The sequence below is a fragment of the Ascidiella aspersa genome, chromosome 3 (assembly GCF_963924565.1).
Source record: "Ascidiella aspersa chromosome 3, kaAscAspe10.2, whole genome shotgun sequence".
Lineage (NCBI taxonomy): Eukaryota > Metazoa > Chordata > Ascidiacea > Phlebobranchia > Ascidiidae > Ascidiella > Ascidiella aspersa.
The window spans coordinates 31,472,703-31,488,028 of record NC_139449.1 but is presented as its reverse complement, the minus strand read 5'-3'; the positions used below and the strand labels follow the sequence as shown (position 1 = coordinate 31,488,028).

The 15,326-nt window shown below is 38.9% G+C and overlaps 53 non-coding genes across 53 annotated transcripts; all 53 read right to left on the bottom strand.

Annotated features, from left to right (window-relative positions):
* Positions 1-168: 168 nt before the first annotated feature.
* Trnak-uuu (transfer RNA lysine (anticodon UUU)) lies at positions 169-241 on the bottom strand. Its single transcript has one exon. It is a non-coding gene; the product is annotated as a tRNA-Lys (tRNA).
* A 177-nt stretch (positions 242-418) lies between these two features.
* Positions 419-490, bottom strand: Trnae-cuc (transfer RNA glutamic acid (anticodon CUC)). Its single transcript has one exon. It is a non-coding gene; the product is annotated as a tRNA-Glu (tRNA).
* A 585-nt stretch (positions 491-1,075) lies between these two features.
* On the bottom strand, positions 1,076-1,147 carry Trnae-uuc (transfer RNA glutamic acid (anticodon UUC)). Its single transcript has one exon. It is a non-coding gene; the product is annotated as a tRNA-Glu (tRNA).
* An 87-nt stretch (positions 1,148-1,234) lies between these two features.
* On the bottom strand, positions 1,235-1,306 carry Trnae-uuc (transfer RNA glutamic acid (anticodon UUC)). Its single transcript has one exon. It is a non-coding gene; the product is annotated as a tRNA-Glu (tRNA).
* A 180-nt stretch (positions 1,307-1,486) lies between these two features.
* On the bottom strand, positions 1,487-1,559 carry Trnak-uuu (transfer RNA lysine (anticodon UUU)). The gene has a single exon. It is a non-coding gene; the product is annotated as a tRNA-Lys (tRNA).
* Positions 1,560-1,736: 177 nt separating this feature from the next.
* On the bottom strand, positions 1,737-1,808 carry Trnae-cuc (transfer RNA glutamic acid (anticodon CUC)). Its single transcript has one exon. It is a non-coding gene; the product is annotated as a tRNA-Glu (tRNA).
* Positions 1,809-1,895: 87 nt separating this feature from the next.
* Positions 1,896-1,967, bottom strand: Trnae-uuc (transfer RNA glutamic acid (anticodon UUC)). Its single transcript has one exon. It is a non-coding gene; the product is annotated as a tRNA-Glu (tRNA).
* Positions 1,968-2,147: 180 nt separating this feature from the next.
* On the bottom strand, positions 2,148-2,220 carry Trnak-uuu (transfer RNA lysine (anticodon UUU)). Its single transcript has one exon. It is a non-coding gene; the product is annotated as a tRNA-Lys (tRNA).
* Positions 2,221-2,397: 177 nt separating this feature from the next.
* On the bottom strand, positions 2,398-2,469 carry Trnae-cuc (transfer RNA glutamic acid (anticodon CUC)). The gene has a single exon. It is a non-coding gene; the product is annotated as a tRNA-Glu (tRNA).
* Positions 2,470-2,807: 338 nt separating this feature from the next.
* On the bottom strand, positions 2,808-2,880 carry Trnak-uuu (transfer RNA lysine (anticodon UUU)). The gene has a single exon. It is a non-coding gene; the product is annotated as a tRNA-Lys (tRNA).
* A 177-nt stretch (positions 2,881-3,057) lies between these two features.
* Positions 3,058-3,129, bottom strand: Trnae-cuc (transfer RNA glutamic acid (anticodon CUC)). The gene has a single exon. It is a non-coding gene; the product is annotated as a tRNA-Glu (tRNA).
* A 339-nt stretch (positions 3,130-3,468) lies between these two features.
* Trnak-uuu (transfer RNA lysine (anticodon UUU)) lies at positions 3,469-3,541 on the bottom strand. The gene has a single exon. It is a non-coding gene; the product is annotated as a tRNA-Lys (tRNA).
* Positions 3,542-3,718: 177 nt separating this feature from the next.
* Trnae-cuc (transfer RNA glutamic acid (anticodon CUC)) lies at positions 3,719-3,790 on the bottom strand. Its single transcript has one exon. It is a non-coding gene; the product is annotated as a tRNA-Glu (tRNA).
* Positions 3,791-4,128: 338 nt separating this feature from the next.
* Trnak-uuu (transfer RNA lysine (anticodon UUU)) lies at positions 4,129-4,201 on the bottom strand. Its single transcript has one exon. It is a non-coding gene; the product is annotated as a tRNA-Lys (tRNA).
* Positions 4,202-4,378: 177 nt separating this feature from the next.
* Positions 4,379-4,450, bottom strand: Trnae-cuc (transfer RNA glutamic acid (anticodon CUC)). Its single transcript has one exon. It is a non-coding gene; the product is annotated as a tRNA-Glu (tRNA).
* Positions 4,451-4,537: 87 nt separating this feature from the next.
* On the bottom strand, positions 4,538-4,609 carry Trnae-uuc (transfer RNA glutamic acid (anticodon UUC)). Its single transcript has one exon. It is a non-coding gene; the product is annotated as a tRNA-Glu (tRNA).
* A 179-nt stretch (positions 4,610-4,788) lies between these two features.
* Trnak-uuu (transfer RNA lysine (anticodon UUU)) lies at positions 4,789-4,861 on the bottom strand. The gene has a single exon. It is a non-coding gene; the product is annotated as a tRNA-Lys (tRNA).
* A 175-nt stretch (positions 4,862-5,036) lies between these two features.
* On the bottom strand, positions 5,037-5,108 carry Trnae-uuc (transfer RNA glutamic acid (anticodon UUC)). The gene has a single exon. It is a non-coding gene; the product is annotated as a tRNA-Glu (tRNA).
* Positions 5,109-5,195: 87 nt separating this feature from the next.
* On the bottom strand, positions 5,196-5,267 carry Trnae-uuc (transfer RNA glutamic acid (anticodon UUC)). The gene has a single exon. It is a non-coding gene; the product is annotated as a tRNA-Glu (tRNA).
* Positions 5,268-5,447: 180 nt separating this feature from the next.
* On the bottom strand, positions 5,448-5,520 carry Trnak-uuu (transfer RNA lysine (anticodon UUU)). The gene has a single exon. It is a non-coding gene; the product is annotated as a tRNA-Lys (tRNA).
* Positions 5,521-5,697: 177 nt separating this feature from the next.
* Positions 5,698-5,769, bottom strand: Trnae-cuc (transfer RNA glutamic acid (anticodon CUC)). The gene has a single exon. It is a non-coding gene; the product is annotated as a tRNA-Glu (tRNA).
* Positions 5,770-6,355: 586 nt separating this feature from the next.
* Trnae-cuc (transfer RNA glutamic acid (anticodon CUC)) lies at positions 6,356-6,427 on the bottom strand. Its single transcript has one exon. It is a non-coding gene; the product is annotated as a tRNA-Glu (tRNA).
* Positions 6,428-7,013: 586 nt separating this feature from the next.
* Trnae-cuc (transfer RNA glutamic acid (anticodon CUC)) lies at positions 7,014-7,085 on the bottom strand. Its single transcript has one exon. It is a non-coding gene; the product is annotated as a tRNA-Glu (tRNA).
* Positions 7,086-7,172: 87 nt separating this feature from the next.
* Trnae-uuc (transfer RNA glutamic acid (anticodon UUC)) lies at positions 7,173-7,244 on the bottom strand. Its single transcript has one exon. It is a non-coding gene; the product is annotated as a tRNA-Glu (tRNA).
* Positions 7,245-7,424: 180 nt separating this feature from the next.
* Positions 7,425-7,497, bottom strand: Trnak-uuu (transfer RNA lysine (anticodon UUU)). The gene has a single exon. It is a non-coding gene; the product is annotated as a tRNA-Lys (tRNA).
* A 177-nt stretch (positions 7,498-7,674) lies between these two features.
* Trnae-cuc (transfer RNA glutamic acid (anticodon CUC)) lies at positions 7,675-7,746 on the bottom strand. The gene has a single exon. It is a non-coding gene; the product is annotated as a tRNA-Glu (tRNA).
* A 338-nt stretch (positions 7,747-8,084) lies between these two features.
* Trnak-uuu (transfer RNA lysine (anticodon UUU)) lies at positions 8,085-8,157 on the bottom strand. Its single transcript has one exon. It is a non-coding gene; the product is annotated as a tRNA-Lys (tRNA).
* A 177-nt stretch (positions 8,158-8,334) lies between these two features.
* Positions 8,335-8,406, bottom strand: Trnae-cuc (transfer RNA glutamic acid (anticodon CUC)). Its single transcript has one exon. It is a non-coding gene; the product is annotated as a tRNA-Glu (tRNA).
* Positions 8,407-8,493: 87 nt separating this feature from the next.
* On the bottom strand, positions 8,494-8,565 carry Trnae-uuc (transfer RNA glutamic acid (anticodon UUC)). The gene has a single exon. It is a non-coding gene; the product is annotated as a tRNA-Glu (tRNA).
* A 179-nt stretch (positions 8,566-8,744) lies between these two features.
* On the bottom strand, positions 8,745-8,817 carry Trnak-uuu (transfer RNA lysine (anticodon UUU)). The gene has a single exon. It is a non-coding gene; the product is annotated as a tRNA-Lys (tRNA).
* A 175-nt stretch (positions 8,818-8,992) lies between these two features.
* Positions 8,993-9,064, bottom strand: Trnae-cuc (transfer RNA glutamic acid (anticodon CUC)). The gene has a single exon. It is a non-coding gene; the product is annotated as a tRNA-Glu (tRNA).
* A 339-nt stretch (positions 9,065-9,403) lies between these two features.
* Positions 9,404-9,476, bottom strand: Trnak-uuu (transfer RNA lysine (anticodon UUU)). Its single transcript has one exon. It is a non-coding gene; the product is annotated as a tRNA-Lys (tRNA).
* A 177-nt stretch (positions 9,477-9,653) lies between these two features.
* Positions 9,654-9,725, bottom strand: Trnae-cuc (transfer RNA glutamic acid (anticodon CUC)). Its single transcript has one exon. It is a non-coding gene; the product is annotated as a tRNA-Glu (tRNA).
* A 338-nt stretch (positions 9,726-10,063) lies between these two features.
* Trnak-uuu (transfer RNA lysine (anticodon UUU)) lies at positions 10,064-10,136 on the bottom strand. Its single transcript has one exon. It is a non-coding gene; the product is annotated as a tRNA-Lys (tRNA).
* A 177-nt stretch (positions 10,137-10,313) lies between these two features.
* On the bottom strand, positions 10,314-10,385 carry Trnae-cuc (transfer RNA glutamic acid (anticodon CUC)). The gene has a single exon. It is a non-coding gene; the product is annotated as a tRNA-Glu (tRNA).
* A 339-nt stretch (positions 10,386-10,724) lies between these two features.
* On the bottom strand, positions 10,725-10,797 carry Trnak-uuu (transfer RNA lysine (anticodon UUU)). Its single transcript has one exon. It is a non-coding gene; the product is annotated as a tRNA-Lys (tRNA).
* A 176-nt stretch (positions 10,798-10,973) lies between these two features.
* Trnae-uuc (transfer RNA glutamic acid (anticodon UUC)) lies at positions 10,974-11,045 on the bottom strand. The gene has a single exon. It is a non-coding gene; the product is annotated as a tRNA-Glu (tRNA).
* Positions 11,046-11,132: 87 nt separating this feature from the next.
* Positions 11,133-11,204, bottom strand: Trnae-uuc (transfer RNA glutamic acid (anticodon UUC)). Its single transcript has one exon. It is a non-coding gene; the product is annotated as a tRNA-Glu (tRNA).
* A 180-nt stretch (positions 11,205-11,384) lies between these two features.
* Trnak-uuu (transfer RNA lysine (anticodon UUU)) lies at positions 11,385-11,457 on the bottom strand. Its single transcript has one exon. It is a non-coding gene; the product is annotated as a tRNA-Lys (tRNA).
* Positions 11,458-11,634: 177 nt separating this feature from the next.
* Positions 11,635-11,706, bottom strand: Trnae-cuc (transfer RNA glutamic acid (anticodon CUC)). The gene has a single exon. It is a non-coding gene; the product is annotated as a tRNA-Glu (tRNA).
* A 586-nt stretch (positions 11,707-12,292) lies between these two features.
* On the bottom strand, positions 12,293-12,364 carry Trnae-cuc (transfer RNA glutamic acid (anticodon CUC)). The gene has a single exon. It is a non-coding gene; the product is annotated as a tRNA-Glu (tRNA).
* Positions 12,365-12,451: 87 nt separating this feature from the next.
* On the bottom strand, positions 12,452-12,523 carry Trnae-uuc (transfer RNA glutamic acid (anticodon UUC)). The gene has a single exon. It is a non-coding gene; the product is annotated as a tRNA-Glu (tRNA).
* A 180-nt stretch (positions 12,524-12,703) lies between these two features.
* On the bottom strand, positions 12,704-12,776 carry Trnak-uuu (transfer RNA lysine (anticodon UUU)). The gene has a single exon. It is a non-coding gene; the product is annotated as a tRNA-Lys (tRNA).
* A 177-nt stretch (positions 12,777-12,953) lies between these two features.
* Positions 12,954-13,025, bottom strand: Trnae-cuc (transfer RNA glutamic acid (anticodon CUC)). The gene has a single exon. It is a non-coding gene; the product is annotated as a tRNA-Glu (tRNA).
* A 338-nt stretch (positions 13,026-13,363) lies between these two features.
* Positions 13,364-13,436, bottom strand: Trnak-uuu (transfer RNA lysine (anticodon UUU)). Its single transcript has one exon. It is a non-coding gene; the product is annotated as a tRNA-Lys (tRNA).
* Positions 13,437-13,613: 177 nt separating this feature from the next.
* Positions 13,614-13,685, bottom strand: Trnae-cuc (transfer RNA glutamic acid (anticodon CUC)). The gene has a single exon. It is a non-coding gene; the product is annotated as a tRNA-Glu (tRNA).
* Positions 13,686-13,772: 87 nt separating this feature from the next.
* On the bottom strand, positions 13,773-13,844 carry Trnae-uuc (transfer RNA glutamic acid (anticodon UUC)). The gene has a single exon. It is a non-coding gene; the product is annotated as a tRNA-Glu (tRNA).
* A 180-nt stretch (positions 13,845-14,024) lies between these two features.
* On the bottom strand, positions 14,025-14,097 carry Trnak-uuu (transfer RNA lysine (anticodon UUU)). Its single transcript has one exon. It is a non-coding gene; the product is annotated as a tRNA-Lys (tRNA).
* A 177-nt stretch (positions 14,098-14,274) lies between these two features.
* Trnae-cuc (transfer RNA glutamic acid (anticodon CUC)) lies at positions 14,275-14,346 on the bottom strand. The gene has a single exon. It is a non-coding gene; the product is annotated as a tRNA-Glu (tRNA).
* Positions 14,347-14,432: 86 nt separating this feature from the next.
* On the bottom strand, positions 14,433-14,504 carry Trnae-uuc (transfer RNA glutamic acid (anticodon UUC)). Its single transcript has one exon. It is a non-coding gene; the product is annotated as a tRNA-Glu (tRNA).
* A 180-nt stretch (positions 14,505-14,684) lies between these two features.
* On the bottom strand, positions 14,685-14,757 carry Trnak-uuu (transfer RNA lysine (anticodon UUU)). Its single transcript has one exon. It is a non-coding gene; the product is annotated as a tRNA-Lys (tRNA).
* Positions 14,758-14,934: 177 nt separating this feature from the next.
* Positions 14,935-15,006, bottom strand: Trnae-cuc (transfer RNA glutamic acid (anticodon CUC)). The gene has a single exon. It is a non-coding gene; the product is annotated as a tRNA-Glu (tRNA).
* An 87-nt stretch (positions 15,007-15,093) lies between these two features.
* Trnae-uuc (transfer RNA glutamic acid (anticodon UUC)) lies at positions 15,094-15,165 on the bottom strand. Its single transcript has one exon. It is a non-coding gene; the product is annotated as a tRNA-Glu (tRNA).
* Between the last annotated feature and the right edge of the window lie 161 nt (positions 15,166-15,326).

Below are 15,326 nucleotides of genomic sequence, written 5' to 3'. Positions count from 1 at the left end.
TTACAACGAGAGGTATGAAGCAAATACCATACTTAAAAAATCAATTTCAATAGTTTCGTTTTTAAATCGTAAAGGAATTAATACAGATGATCCTAAAAAAGATCTGCTCATATACGAACAAAAATTTTCAAAATACAAATTTTATTTAGAAATTTGTAATAAAATTTGCGCCCGATAAGGGACTTGAACCCTTGACCGTTGGATTAAAAGTCCAACGCTCTACCGACTGAGCTAACCGGGCGTTAAGAAATTTTTATTTCTCTCAAAATAAGTGTATTGCCGACAAAATACGGTCACATAATGAGCTATAAAAGAGGGTAAACCATCGTTGTGTCAACAGTAAGAATCTTAGTTCATATTTGCATAGAGGCACACTGTGGTAGTAGGGGGATACTAGTTCAGTTCAAAAGAAAAAAATTTCCCAGACCGGGAATTGAACCCGGGCCGCCTGGGTGAGAGCCAGGAATCCTAACCACTAGACCATCTGGGAGATGTCTTTGCTCAGTACAGGGATATTTGAAACCAATACACAATATTTATCTCGGCAGTTAAAGGTTTTTTAGTAACAAAGAAATAATTCCCAGACCGGGAATAGAACCCGGGCCGCCTGGGTGAAAGCCAGGAATCCTAACCACTAGACCATCTGAGAGACCTTGACTAATTACAACGAGAGGTATGAAGCAAATACCATACTTAAAAGATCTATTTCAATAGTTTCGTTTTTAAATCGTAAAGGAATGAATACAGATGATCCTAAACAAGATCTGCTCATATACGAACAAAAATTCTCAAAATTCAAATTTTATTTAGAACTTGTTATAAAATTTGCGCCCGATAAGGGACTTGAACCCTTGACCGTTGGATTAAAAGTACAACGCTCTACCGGCTGAGCTACCGGGCGTTGAGAAATGTTTATTTATCTCAAGATAAGTGTATTGCCGACAAGAACCGGTCACATAATGAGCTATAAAAGAGGGTAAACCATCGATGCATCAACAGTAAGAATCTTAGTTTATATTTGCATAGAGGCACAATGTGGTAGTAGGGATACTAGTTCAGTTTAAAAGAAAAAAGTTTCCCAGACCGGGAATTGAACCCGGGCCGCCTGGGTGAAAGCCAGGAATCCGAACCACTAGACCATCTGGGAGATGTCTTTGCTCAGTACAGGGATATTTGAAACCAATACAAAATAATTTTCTCGGCAGTTAAAGGTTTTTTAGTAACAATGAAATAATTCCCAGACCGGGAATTGAACCCGGGCCGCCTGGGTGAAAGCCAGGAATCCTAACCACTAGACCATCTGGGAGACGTTGACTAATTACAACGAGAGGTATGAAGCAAATACCATACTTAAAAAATCAATTTCAAAAGTTTCGTTTTTAAATCGTAAAGGAATTAATACAGATGATCCTAAAAAAGATCTGCTCATATACGAACAAAAATTATCAAAATTCAAATTTTATTTAGAAACTTGTAATAAAATTTGCGCCCGATAAGGGACTTGAACCCTTGACCGTTGGATTAAAAGTACAACGCTCTACCGACTGAGCTAACCGGGCGTTGAGAAATGTTTATTTCTCTCAAGATAAGTGTATTGCCGACAAAAACCGGTCACATAATGAGCTATAAAAGAGGGTAAACCATCGTTGCATCAACAGTAAGAATCTTAGTTTATATTTGCATGGAAGTAAATTGTGGTAGTAGGGGGATACTAGTTCAATTCAAAAGGAAAAAGTTTCCCAGACCGGGAATTGAACCCGGGACGCCTGGGTGAGAGCCAGGAATCCTAACCACTAGACCATCTGGGAGATGTCTTTGCTCAGTACAGGGATATTTGAAACCAATGCACAATATTTATCTCGGCAGTTGAAGGTCTTTTAGTAAAAAAGAATTAATTCCCAGACCGGGAATTGAACCCGGGCCGCCTGGGTGAAAGCCAGGAATCCTAACTACTAGACCATCTGGGAGACGGTGACTACTTACAACGAGAGGTATGAAGCAAATACCATGCTTAAAAAATCAATTTCTGTAGTTTCCTTTTTAAATCGTAAATGAATTAAGACAGATGAACCTAAACAAAATCTGCTCATATACGAACAAAAATTCTCAAAATACAAATTTTGTTTAGAAATTAGTAATAAAATTTGTGCCCGATAAGGGACTTGAACCCTTGACCGTTGGATTAAAAGTACAACGCTCTACCGACTGAGCTAACCGGGCGTTAAGAAATGTTTATTTCTCTCAAAATAAGTGTATTGCCGACAAAAAACGGACACGCAATGAGCTATAAAAGAGGTTAAACCATCGTTGCATCAACAGTAAGAATCTTAGTTTATATTTGCATAGAGGCACATTGTGGTAGTAGGGGGATACTAGTTCAGTTCAAAAGAAAAAAATTTCCCAGACCGGGAATTGAACCCGGCCCGCCTGGGTGAGAGCCAGGAATCCTAACCACTAGACCATCTGGGAGATGTCTTTGCTCAGGACAGGGATATTTGAAACCAATACACAATATTTATCTCGGCAGTTAAAGTTTTTTAGTAACAAATAATACATTCCCAGACCGGGAATTGAACCCGGGACGCCTGGGTGAAAGCCAGGAATCCTAACCACTAGACCATATGGGAGACGTTGACTAATTACACCGAGAGGTATGAAGCAAATACCATACTTAAAAAATCAATTTCAATAATTTTTGTTTTGAATTGTAAAGGAATTGAGACAGATTATCCTACACAAAATCTGCTCATATACGAACAAAAATTCTCAAAATACAAATTTTATTTAGAAATTTGTAATAAAATTTGCGCCCGATAAGGGACTTGAACCCTTGACCGTTGGATTAAAAGTCCAACGCTCTACCGACTGAGCTAACCGGGCGTTAAGAAATTATTATTTCTCTCAAAATAAGTGTATTGCCGACAAAATACGGTCACATAATGAGCTATAAAAGAGGGTAAACCATAGTTGAATCAACAGTAAGAATCTTAGTTTATATTTGCAAAGAGGCAAATTGTGGTAGTAGGGGGATACTAGTTCAATTCAAAAGGAAAAAGTTTCCCAGACAGGGAATTGAACCCGGGACGCCTGGGTGAGAGCCAGGAATCCTAACCACTAGACCATCTGGGAGATGTCTTTGCTCAGTACAGGGATATTTGAAACCAATGCACAATATTTATCTCGGCAGTTGAAGGTCTTTTAGTAACAAAGAATTAATTCCCAGATCGGGAATTGAACCCGGGCCGCCTGGGTGAAAGCCAGGAATCCTAACTACTAGACCATCTGGGAGACGGTGACTACTTACAACGAGAGGTATGAAGCAAATACCATGCTTAAAAAATCAATTTCTGTAGTTTCCTTTTTAAATCGTAAATGAATTAAGACAGATGAACCTAAACAAAATCTGCTCATATACGAACAAAAATTCTCAAAATACAAATTTTGTTTAGAAATTTGTAATAAAATTTGTGCCCGATAAGGGACTTGAACCCTTGACCGTTGGATTAAAAGTCCAACGCTCTACCGACTGAGCTAACCGGGCGTTAAGAAATGTTTATTTCTCTCAAAATAAGTGTATTGCCGACAAAAAACGGTCACGCAATGAGCTATAAAAGAGGTTAAACCATCGTTGCATCAACAGTAAGAATCTTAGTTTACATTTGCATAGAGGCACATTGTGGTAGTAGGGGGATACTAGTTCAGTTCAAAAGAAAAAAATTTCCCAGACCGGGAATTGAACCCGGCCCGCCTGGGTGAGAGCCAGGAATCCTAACCACTAGACCATCTGGGAGATGTCTTTGCTCAGGACAGGGATATTTGAAACCAATACACAATATTTATCTCGGCAGTTAAAGTTTTTTAGTAACAAATAATACATTCCCAGACCGGGAATTGAACCCGGGACGCCTGGGTGAAAGCCAGGAATCCTAACCACTAGACCATATGGGAGACGTTGACTAATTACACCGAGAGGTATGAAGCAAATACCATACTTAAAAAATCAATTTCAATAATTTTTGTTTTGAATTGTAAAGGAATTGAGACAGATTATCCTACACAAAATCTGCTCATATACGAACAAAAATTCTCAAAATACAAATTTTATTTAGAAATTTGTAATAAAATTTGCGCCCGATAAGGGACTTGAACCCTTGACCGTTGGATTAAAAGTCCAACGCTCTACCGACTGAGCTAACCGGGCGTTAAGAAATTTTTATTTCTCTCAAAATAAGTGTATTGCCGACAAAATACGGTCACATAATGAGCTATAAAAGAGGGTAAACCATAGTTGAATCAACAGTAAGAATCTTAGTTTATATTTGCAAAGAGGCAAATTGTGGTAGTAGGGGGATACTAGTTCAGTTCAAAAGAAAAAAGTTTCCCAGACCGGGAATTGAACCCGGGCCGCCTGGGTGAGAGCCAGGAATCCTAACCATTAGACCATCTGGGAGATGTCTTTGCTCAGTACAGGGATATTTGAAACCAATACGCAATATTTATCTCGGCAGTTAAATGTTTTTTAGTAACAAAGAAATAATTCCCAGACCGGGAATTGAACCCGGGCCGCCTGGGTGAAAGCCAGGAATCCTAACCACTAGACCATCTGGGAGACGTTGTCTAATTACAACGAGAGGTATGAAGCAAATACCATACTTAAAAAATCTATTTCAATTGTTTCGTTTTTAAATCGTAAAGGAATGAATACAGATGATCCTAAACAAGATCTGCTCATATACGAACAAAAATTCTCAAAATTCAAATTTTATTTAGAACTTGTTATAAAATTTGCGCCCGATAAGGGACTTGAACCCTTGACCGTTGGATTAAAAGTACAACGCTCTACCGGCTGAGCTAACCGGGCGTTGAGAAATGTTTATTTATCTCAAGATAAGTGTATTGCCGACAAGAACCGGTCACATAATGAGCTATAAAAGAGGGTAAACCATCGATGCATCAACAGTAAGAATCTTAGTTTATATTTGCATAGAGGCACAATGTAGTAGTAGGGATACTAGTTCAGTTTAAAAGAAAAAAGTTTCCCAGACCGGGAATTGAACCCGGGCCGCCTGGGTGAAAGCCAGGAATCCTAACCACTAGACCATCTGGGAGATGTCTTTGCTCAGTACAGGGATATTTGAAACCAATACAAAATAATTTTCTCGGCAGTTAAATGTTTTTTAGTAACAATGAAATAATTCCCAGACCGGGAATTGAACCCGGGCCGCGTGGGTGAAAGCCAGGAATCCTAACCACTAGACCATCTGGGAGACGTTGACTAATTACAACGAGAGGTATGAAGCAAATACCATACTTAAAAAATCGATTTCAATAGTTTCGTTTTTAAATCGTAAAGGAATTAATACAGATGATCCTAAAAAAGATCTGCTCATATACGAACAAAAATTTTCAAAATACAAATTTTATTTAGAAATTTGTAATAAAATTTGCGCCCGATAAGGGACTTGAACCCTTGACCGTTGGATTAAAAGTCCAACGCTCTACCGACTGAGCTAACCGGGCGTTAAGAAATTTTTATTTCTCTCAAAATAAGTGTATTGCCGACAAAATACGGTCACATAATGAGCTATAAAAGAGGGTAAACCATCGTTGTGTCAACAGTAAGAATCTTAGTTCATATTTGCATAGAGGCACACTGTGGTAGTAGGGGGATACTAGTTCAGTTCAAAAGAAAAAAATTTCCCAGACCGGGAATTGAACCCGGGCCGCCTGGGTGAGAGCCAGGAATCCTAACCACTAGACCATCTGGGAGATGTCTTTGCTCAGTACAGGGATATTTGAAACCAATACACAATATTTATCTCCGCAGTTAAAGGTTTTTTAGTAACAAAGAAATAATTCCCAGACCGGGAATAGAACCCGGGCCGCCTGGGTGAAAGCCAGGAATCCTAACCACTAGACCATCTGAGAGACCTTGACTAATTACAACGAGAGGTATGAAGCAAATACCATACTTAAAAGATCTATTTCAATAGTTTCGTTTTTAAATCGTAAAGGAATGAATACAGATGATCCTAAACAAGATCTGCTCATATACGAACAAAAATTCTCAAAATTCAAATTTTATTTAGAACTTGTTATAAAATTTGCGCCCGATAAGGGACTTGAACCCTTGACCGTTGGATTAAAAGTACAACGCTCTACCGGCTGAGCTAACCGGGAGTTGAGAAATGTTTATTTATCTCAAGATAAGTGTATTGCCGACAAGAACCGGTCACATAATGAGCTATAAAAGAGGGTAAACCATCGATGCATCAACAGTAAGAATCTTAGTTTATATTTGCATAGAGGCACAATGTGGTAGTAGGGATACTAGTTCAGTTTAAAAGAAAAAAGTTTCCCAGACCGGGAATTGAACCCGGGCCGCCTGGGTGAGAGCCAGGAATCCTAACCACTAGACCATCTGGGAGATGTCTTTGCTCAGTACAGGGATATTTGAAACCAATACACAATATTTATCTCCGCAGTTAAAGGTTTTTTAGTAACAAAGAAATAATTCCCAGACCGGGAATAGAACCCGGGCCGCCTGGGTGAAAGCCAGGAATCCTAACCACTAGACCATCTGAGAGACCTTGACTAATTACAACGAGAGGTATGAAGCAAATACCATACTTAAAAGATCTATTTCAATAGTTTCGTTTTTAAATCGTAAAGGAATGAATACAGATGATCCTAAACAAGATCTGCTCATATACGAACAAAAATTCTCAAAATTCAAATTTTATTTAGAACTTGTTATAAAATTTGCGCCCGATAAGGGACTTGAACCCTTGACCGTTGGATTAAAAGTACAACGCTCTACCGGCTGAGCTAACCGGGAGTTGAGAAATGTTTATTTATCTCAAGATAAGTGTATTGCCGACAAGAACCGGTCACATAATGAGCTATAAAAGAGGGTAAACCATCGATGCATCAACAGTAAGAATCTTAGTTTATATTTGCATAGAGGCACAATGTGGTAGTAGGGATACTAGTTCAGTTTAAAAGAAAAAAGTTTCCCAGACCGGGAATTGAACCCGGGCCGCCTGGGTGAGAGCCAGGAATCCTAACCACTAGACCATCTGGGAGATGTCTTTGCTCAGTACAGGGATATTTGAAACCAATGCACAATATTTATCTCGGCAGTTGAAGGTCTTTTAGTAACAAAGAATTAATTCCCAGACCGGGAATTGAACCCGGGCCGCCTGGGTGAAAGCCAGGAATCCTAACTACTAGACCATCTGGGAGACGGTGACTACTTACAACGAGAGGTATGAAGCAAATGCCATGCTTAAAAAATCAATTTCTGTAGTTTCCTTTTTAAATCGTAAATGAATTAAGACAGATGAACCTAAACAAAATCTGCTCATATACGAACAAAAATTCTCAAAATACAAATTTTGTTTAGAAATTTGTAATAAAATTTGTGCCCGATAAGGGACTTGAACCCTTGACCGTTGGATTAAAAGTACAACGCTCTACCGACTGAGCTAACCGGGCGTTAAGAAATGTTTATTTCTCTCAAAATAAGTGTATTGCCGACAAAAAACGGACACGCAATGAGCTATAAAAGAGGTTAAACCATCGTTGCATCAACAGTAAGAATCTTAGTTTGTATTTGCATAGAGGCACATTGTGGTAGTAGGGGGATACTAGTTCAGTTCAAAAGAAAAAAATTTTCCAGATCGGGAATTGAACCCGGCCCGCCTGGGTGAGAGCCAGGAATCCTAACCACTAGACCATCTGGGAGTTGTCTTTGCTCAGGACAGGGATATTTGAAACCAATACACAATATTTATCTCGGCAGTTAAAGTTTTTTAGTAACAAATAATACATTCCCAGACTGGGAATTGAACCCGGGACGCCTGGGTGAAAGCCAGGAATCCTAACCACTAGACCATATGGGAGACGTTGACTAATTACACCGAGAGGTATGAAGCAAATACCATACTTAAAAAATCAATTTCAATAGTTTTTGTTTTGAATTGCAAAGGAATTGAGACAGATTATCCTACACAAAATCTGCTCATATACGAACAAAAATTCTCAAAATACAAATTTTATTTAGAAATTTGTAATAAAATTTGCGCCCGATAAGGGACTTGAACCCTTGACCGTTGGATTAAAAGTCCAACGCTCTACCGACTGAGCTAACCGGGCGTTAAGAAATTTTTATTTCTCTCAAAATAAGTGTATTGCCGACAAAATACGGTCACATAATGAGCTATAAAAGAGGGTAAACCATAGTTGAATCAACAGTAAGAATCTTAGTTTAAATTTGCAAAGAGGCAAATTGTGGTAGTAGGGGGATACTAGTTCAGTTCAAAAGAAAAAAGTTTCCCAGACCGGGAATTGAACCCGGGCCGCCTGGGTGAGAGCCAGGAATCCTAACCACTAAACCATCTGGGAGATGTCTTTGCTCAGTACAGGGATATTTGAAACCAATACACAATATTTATCTCGGCAGTTAAATGTTTTTTAGTAACAAAGAAATAATTCCCAGACCGGGAATTGAACCCGGGCCGCCTGGGTGAAAGCCAGGAATCCTAACCACTAAACCATCTGGGAGACGTTGTCTAATTACAACGAGAGGTATGAAGCAAATACCATACTTAAAAAATCTATTTCAATTGTTTCGTTTTTAAATCGTAAAGGAATGAATACAGATGATCCTAAACAAGATCTGCTCATATACGAACAAAAATTCTCAAAATTCAAATTTTATTTAGAACTTGTTATAAAATTTGCGCCCGATAAGGGACTTGAACCCTTGACCGTTGGATTAAAAGTACAACGCTCTACCGGCTGAGCTAACCGGGCGTTGAGAAATGTTTATTTCTCTCAAGATAAGTGTATTGCCGACAAGAACCGGTCACATAATGAGCTATAAAAGAGGGTAAACCATCGATGCATCAACAGTAAGAATCTTAGTTTATATTTGCATAGAGGCACAATGTAGTAGTAGGGATACTAGTTCAGTTTAAAAGAAAAAAGTTTCCCAGACCGGGAATTGAACCCGGGCCGCCTGGGTGAGAGCCAGGAATCCTAACCATTAGACCATCTGGGAGATGTCTTTGCTCAGTACAGGGATATTTGAAACCAATGCACAATATTTATCTCGGCAGTTGAAGGTCTTTTAGTAACAAAGAATTAATTCCCAGATCGGGAATTGAACCCGGGCCGCCTGGGTGAAAGCCAGGAATCCTAACTACTAGACCATCTGGGAGACGGTGACTACTTACAACGAGAGGTATGAAGCAAATACCATGCTTAAAAAATCAATTTCTGTAGTTTCCTTTTTAAATCGTAAATGAATTAAGACAGATGAACCTAAACAAAATCTGCTCATATACGAACAAAAATTCTCAAAATACAAATTTTGTTTAGAAATTTGTAATAAAATTTGTGCCCGATAAGGGACTTGAACCCTTGACCGTTGGATTAAAAGTCCAACGCTCTACCGACTGAGCTAACCGGGCGTTAAGAAATGTTTATTTCTCTCAAAATAAGTGTATTGCCGACAAAAAACGGTCACGCAATGAGCTATAAAAGAGGTTAAACCATCGTTGCATCAACAGTAAGAATCTTAGTTTATATTTGCATAGAGGCACATTGTGGTAGTAGGGGGATACTAGTTCAGTTCAAAAGAAAAAAATTTCCCAGACCGGGAATTGAACCCGGCCCGCCTGGGTGAGAGCCAGGAATCCTAACCACTAGACCATCTGGGAGATGTCTTTGCTCAGGACAGGGATATTTGAAACCAATACACAATATTTATCTCGGCAGTTAAAGTTTTTTAGTAACAAATAATACATTCCCAGACCGGGAATTGAACCCGGGACGCCTGGGTGAAAGCCAGGAATCCTAACCACTAGACCATATGGGAGACGTTGACTAATTACACCGAGAGGTATGAAGCAAATACCATACTTAAAAAATCAATTTCAATAATTTTTGTTTTGAATTGTAAAGGAATTGAGACAGATTATCCTACACAAAATCTGCTCATATACGAACAAAAATTCTCAAAATACAAATTTTATTTAGAAATTTGTAATAAAATTTGCGCCCGATAAGGGACTTGAACCCTTGACCGTTGGATTAAAAGTCCAACGCTCTACCGACTGAGCTAACCGGGCGTTAAGAAATTTTTATTTCTCTCAAAATAAGTGTATTGCCGACAAAATACGGTCACATAATGAGCTATAAAAGAGGGTAAACCATAGTTGAATCAACAGTAAGAATCTTAGTTTATATTTGCAAAGAGGCAAATTGTGGTAGTAGGGGGATACTAGTTCAATTCAAAAGGAAAAAGTTTCCCAGACAGGGAATTGAACCCGGGACGCCTGGGTGAGAGCCAGGAATCCTAACCACTAGACCATCTGGGAGATGTCTTTGCTCAGTACAGGGATATTTGAAACCAATGCACAATATTTATCTCGGCAGTTGAAGGTCTTTTAGTAACAAAGAATTAATTCCCAGATCGGGAATTGAACCCGGGCCGCCTGGGTGAAAGCCAGGAATCCTAACTACTAGACCATCTGGGAGACGGTGACTACTTACAACGAGAGGTATGAAGCAAATACCATGCTTAAAAAATCAATTTCTGTAGTTTCCTTTTTAAATCGTAAATGAATTAAGACAGATGAACCTAAACAAAATCTGCTCATATACGAACAAAAATTCTCAAAATACAAATTTTGTTTAGAAATTTGTTATAAAATTTGCGCCCGATAAGGGACTTGAACCCTTGACCGTTGGATTAAAAGTCCAACGCTCTACCGGCTGAGCTAACCGGGCGTTGAGAAATGTTTATTTCTCTCAAAATAAGTGTATTGCCGACAAAAAACGGTCACGCAATGAGCTATAAAAGAGGTAAACCATGGTTGCATCAACAGTAAGAATCTTAGTTTACATTTGCATAGAGGCACATTGTGGTAGTAGGGGGATACTAGTTCAGTTCAAAAGAAAAAAGTTTCCCAGACCGGGAATTGAACCCGGGCCGCCTGGGTGAAAGCCAGGAATCCTAACCACTAGACCATCTGGGAGATGTCTTTGCTCAGTACAGGGATATTTGAAACCAATACAAAATAATTTTCTCGGCAGTTAAAGGTTTTTTAGTAACAATGAAATAATTCCCAGACCGGGAATTGAACCCGGGCCGCCTGGGTGAAAGCCAGGAATCCTAACCACTAGACCATCTGGGAGACGTTGACTAATTACAACGAGAGGTATGAAGCAAATACCATACTTAAAAAATCGATTTCAATAGTTTCGTTTTTAAATCGTAAAGGAATTAATACAGATGATCCTAAAAAAGATCTGCTCATATACGAACAAAAATTTTCAAAATACAAATTTTATTTAGAAATTTGTAATAAAATTTGCGCCCGATAAGGGACTTGAACCCTTGACCGTTGGATTAAAAGTCCAACGCTCTACCGACTGAGCTAACCGGGCGTTAAGAAATTTTTATTTCTCTCCAAATAAGTGTATTGCCGACAAAATACGGTCACATAATGAGCTATAAAAGAGGGTAAACCATCGTTGTGTCAACAGTAAGAATCTTAGTTCATATTTGCATAGAGGCACACTGTGGTAGTAGGGGGATACTAGTTCAGTTCAAAAGAAAAAAATTTCCCAGACCGGGAATTGAACCCGGGCCGCCTGGGTGAGAGCCAGGAATCCTAACCACTAGACCATCTGGGAGATGTCTTTGCTCAGTACAGGGATATTTGAAACCAATACACAATATTTATCTCGGCAGTTAAAGGTTTTTTAGTAACAAAGAAATAATTCCCAGACCGGGAATAGAACCCGGGCCGCCTGGGTGAAAGCCAGGAATCCTAACCACTAGACCATCTGAGAGACCTTGACTAATTACAACGAGAGGTATGAAGCAAATACCATACTTAAAAGATCTATTTCAATAGTTTCGTTTTTAAATCGTAAAGGAATGAATACAGATGATCCTAAACAAGATCTGCTCATATACGAACAAAAATTCTCAAAATTCAAATTTTATTTAGAACTTGTTATAAAATTTGCGCCCGATAAGGGACTTGAACCCTTGACCGTTGGATTAAAAGTACAACGCTCTACCGGCTGAGCTAACCGGGAGTTGAGAAATGTTTATTTATCTCAAGATAAGTGTATTGCCGACAAGAACCGGTCACATAATGAGCTATAAAAGAGGGTAAACCATCGATGCATCAACAGTAAGAATCTTAGTTTATATTTGCATAGAGGCACAATGTGGTAGTAGGGATACTAGTTCAGTTTAAAAGAAAAAAGTTTTCCAGACCGGGAATTGAACCCGGGCCGCCTGGGTGAGAGCCAGGAATCCTAACCACTAGACCATCTTGGAGATGTCTTTGCTCAGTACAGGGATATTTGAAACCAATGCACAATATTTATCTCGGCAGTTGAAGGTCTTTTAGTAACAAAGAATTAATTCCCAGACCGGGAATTGAACCCGGGCCGCCTGGGTGAAAGCCAGGAATCCTAACTACTAGACCATCTGGGAGACGGTGACTACTTACAACGAGAGGTATGAAGCAAATGCCATGCTTAAAAAATCAATTTCTGTAGTTTCCTTTTTAAATCGTAAATGAATTAAGACAGATGAACCTAAACAAAATCTGCTCATATACGAACAAAAATTCTCAAAATACAAATTTTGTTTAGAAATTTGTAATAAAATTTGTGCCCGATAAGGGACTTGAACCCTTGACCGTTGGATTAAAAGTACAACGCTCTACCGACTGAGCTAACCGGGCGTTAAGAAATGTTTATTTCTCTCAAAATAAGTGTATTGCCGACAAAAAACGGACACGCAATGAGCTATAAAAGAGGTTAAACCATCGTTGCATCAACAGTAAGAATCTTAGTTTGTATTTGCATAGAGGCACATTGTGGTAGTAGGGGGATACTAGTTCAGTTCAAAAGAAAAAAATTTTCCAGATCGGGAATTGAACCCGGCCCGCCTGGGTGAGAGCCAGGAATCCTAACCACTAGACCATCTGGGAGTTGTCTTTGCTCAGGACAGGGATATTTGAAACCAATACACAATATTTATCTCGGCAGTTAAAGTTTTTTAGTAACAAATAATACATTCCCAGACCGGGAATTGAACCCGGGACGCCTGGGTGAAAGCCAGGAATCTTAACCACTAGACCATATGGGAGACGTTGACTAATTACACCGAGAGGTATGAAGCAAATACCATACTTAAAAAATCAATTTCAATAGTTTTTGTTTTGAATTGTAAAGGAATTGAGACAGATTATCCTACACAAAATCTGCTCATATACGAACAAAAATTCTCAAAATACAAATTTTATTTAGAAATTTGTAATAAAATTTGCGCCCGATAAGGGACTTGAACCCTTGACCGTTGGATTAAAAGTCCAACGCTCTACCGACTGAGCTAACCGGGCGTTAAGAAATTTTTATTTCTCTCAAAATAAGTGTATTGCCGACAAAATACGGTCACATAATGAGCTATAAAAGAGGGTAAACCATAGTTGAATCAACAGTAAGAATCTTAGTTTAAATTTGCAAAGAGGCAAATTGTGGTAGTAGGGGGATACTAGTTCAGTTCAAAAGAAAAAAGTTTCCCAGACCGGGAATTGAACCCGGGCCGCCTGGGTGAGAGCCAGGAATCCTAACCACTAGACCATCTGGGAGATGTCTTTGCTCAGTACAGGGATATTTGAAACCAATGCACAATATTTATCTCGGCAGTTGAAGGTCTTTTAGTAACAAAGAATTAATTCCCAGACCGGGAATTGAACCCGGGCCGCCTGGGTGAAAGCCAGGAATCCTAACTACTAGACCATCTGGGAGACGGTGACTACTTACAACGAGAGGTATGAAGCAAATGCCATGCTTAAAAAATCAATTTCTGTAGTTTCCTTTTCAAATCGTAAATGAATTAAGACAGATGAACCTAAACAAAATCTGCTCATATACGAACAAAAATTCTCAAAATACAAATTTTGTTTAGAAATTTGTAATAAAATTTGTGCCCGATAAGGGACTTGAACCCTTGACCGTTGGATTAAAAGTCCAACGCTCTACCGACTGAGCTAACCGGGCGTTAAGAAATGTTTATTTCTCTCAAAATAAGTGTATTGCCGACAAAAAACCGTCACGCAATGAGCTATAAAAGAGGTTAAACCATCGTTGCATCAACAGTAAGAATCTTAGTTTATATTTGCATAGAGGCACATTGTGGTAGTAGGGGGATACTAGTTCACTTCAAAAGAAAAAAAATTTCCAGACCGGGAATTGAACCCGGCCCGCCTGGGTGAGAGCCAGGAATCCTAACCACTAGACCATCTGGGAGATGTCTTTGCTCAGGACAGGGATATTTGAAACCAATACACAATATTTATCTCGGCAGTTAAAGTTTTTTAGTAACAAATAATACATTCCCAGACCGGGAATTGAACCCGGGACGCCTGGGTGAAAGCCAGGAATCCTAACCACTAGACCATCTGGGAGACGTTGACTAATTACACCGAGAGGTATGAAGCAAATACCATACTTAAAAAATCAATTTCAATAGTTTTTGTTTTGAATTGTAAAGGAATTGAGACAGATTATCCTACACAAAATCTGCTCATATACGAACAAAAATTCTCAAAATACAAATTTTATTTAGAAATTTGTAATAAAATTTGCGCCCGATAAGGGACTTGAACCCTTGACCGTTAGATTAAAAGTCCAACGCTCTACCGACTGAGCTAACCGGGCGTTAAGAAATTTTTATTTCTCTCAAATTAAGTGTATTGCCGACAAAATACGGTCACATAATGAACTATAAAAGAGGGTAAACCATAGTTGAATCAACAGTAAGAATCTTAGTTTATATTTGCAAAGAGGCAAATTGTGGTAGTAGGGGGATACTAGTTCAGTTCAAAAGAAAAAAGTTTCCCAGACCGGGAATTGAACCCGGGCCGCCTGGGTGAGAGCCAGGAATCCTAACCACTAGACCATCTGGGAGATGTCTTTGCTCAGTACAGGGATATTTGAAACCAATACACAATATTTATCTCGGCAGTTAAATGTTTTTTAGTAACAAAGAAATAATTCCCAGACCGGGAATTTAACCCGGGCCGCCTGGGTGAAAGCCAGGAATCCTAACCACTAGACCATCTGGGAGACGTTGTCTAATTACAACGAGAGGTATGAAGCAAATACCATACTTAAAAAATCTATTTCAATAGTTTCGTTTTTAAATCGTAGAGGAATTAATGCAGATGATCCTAAACAAGATCTGCTCATATACGAACAAAAATTCTCAAAATTCAAATTTTATTTAG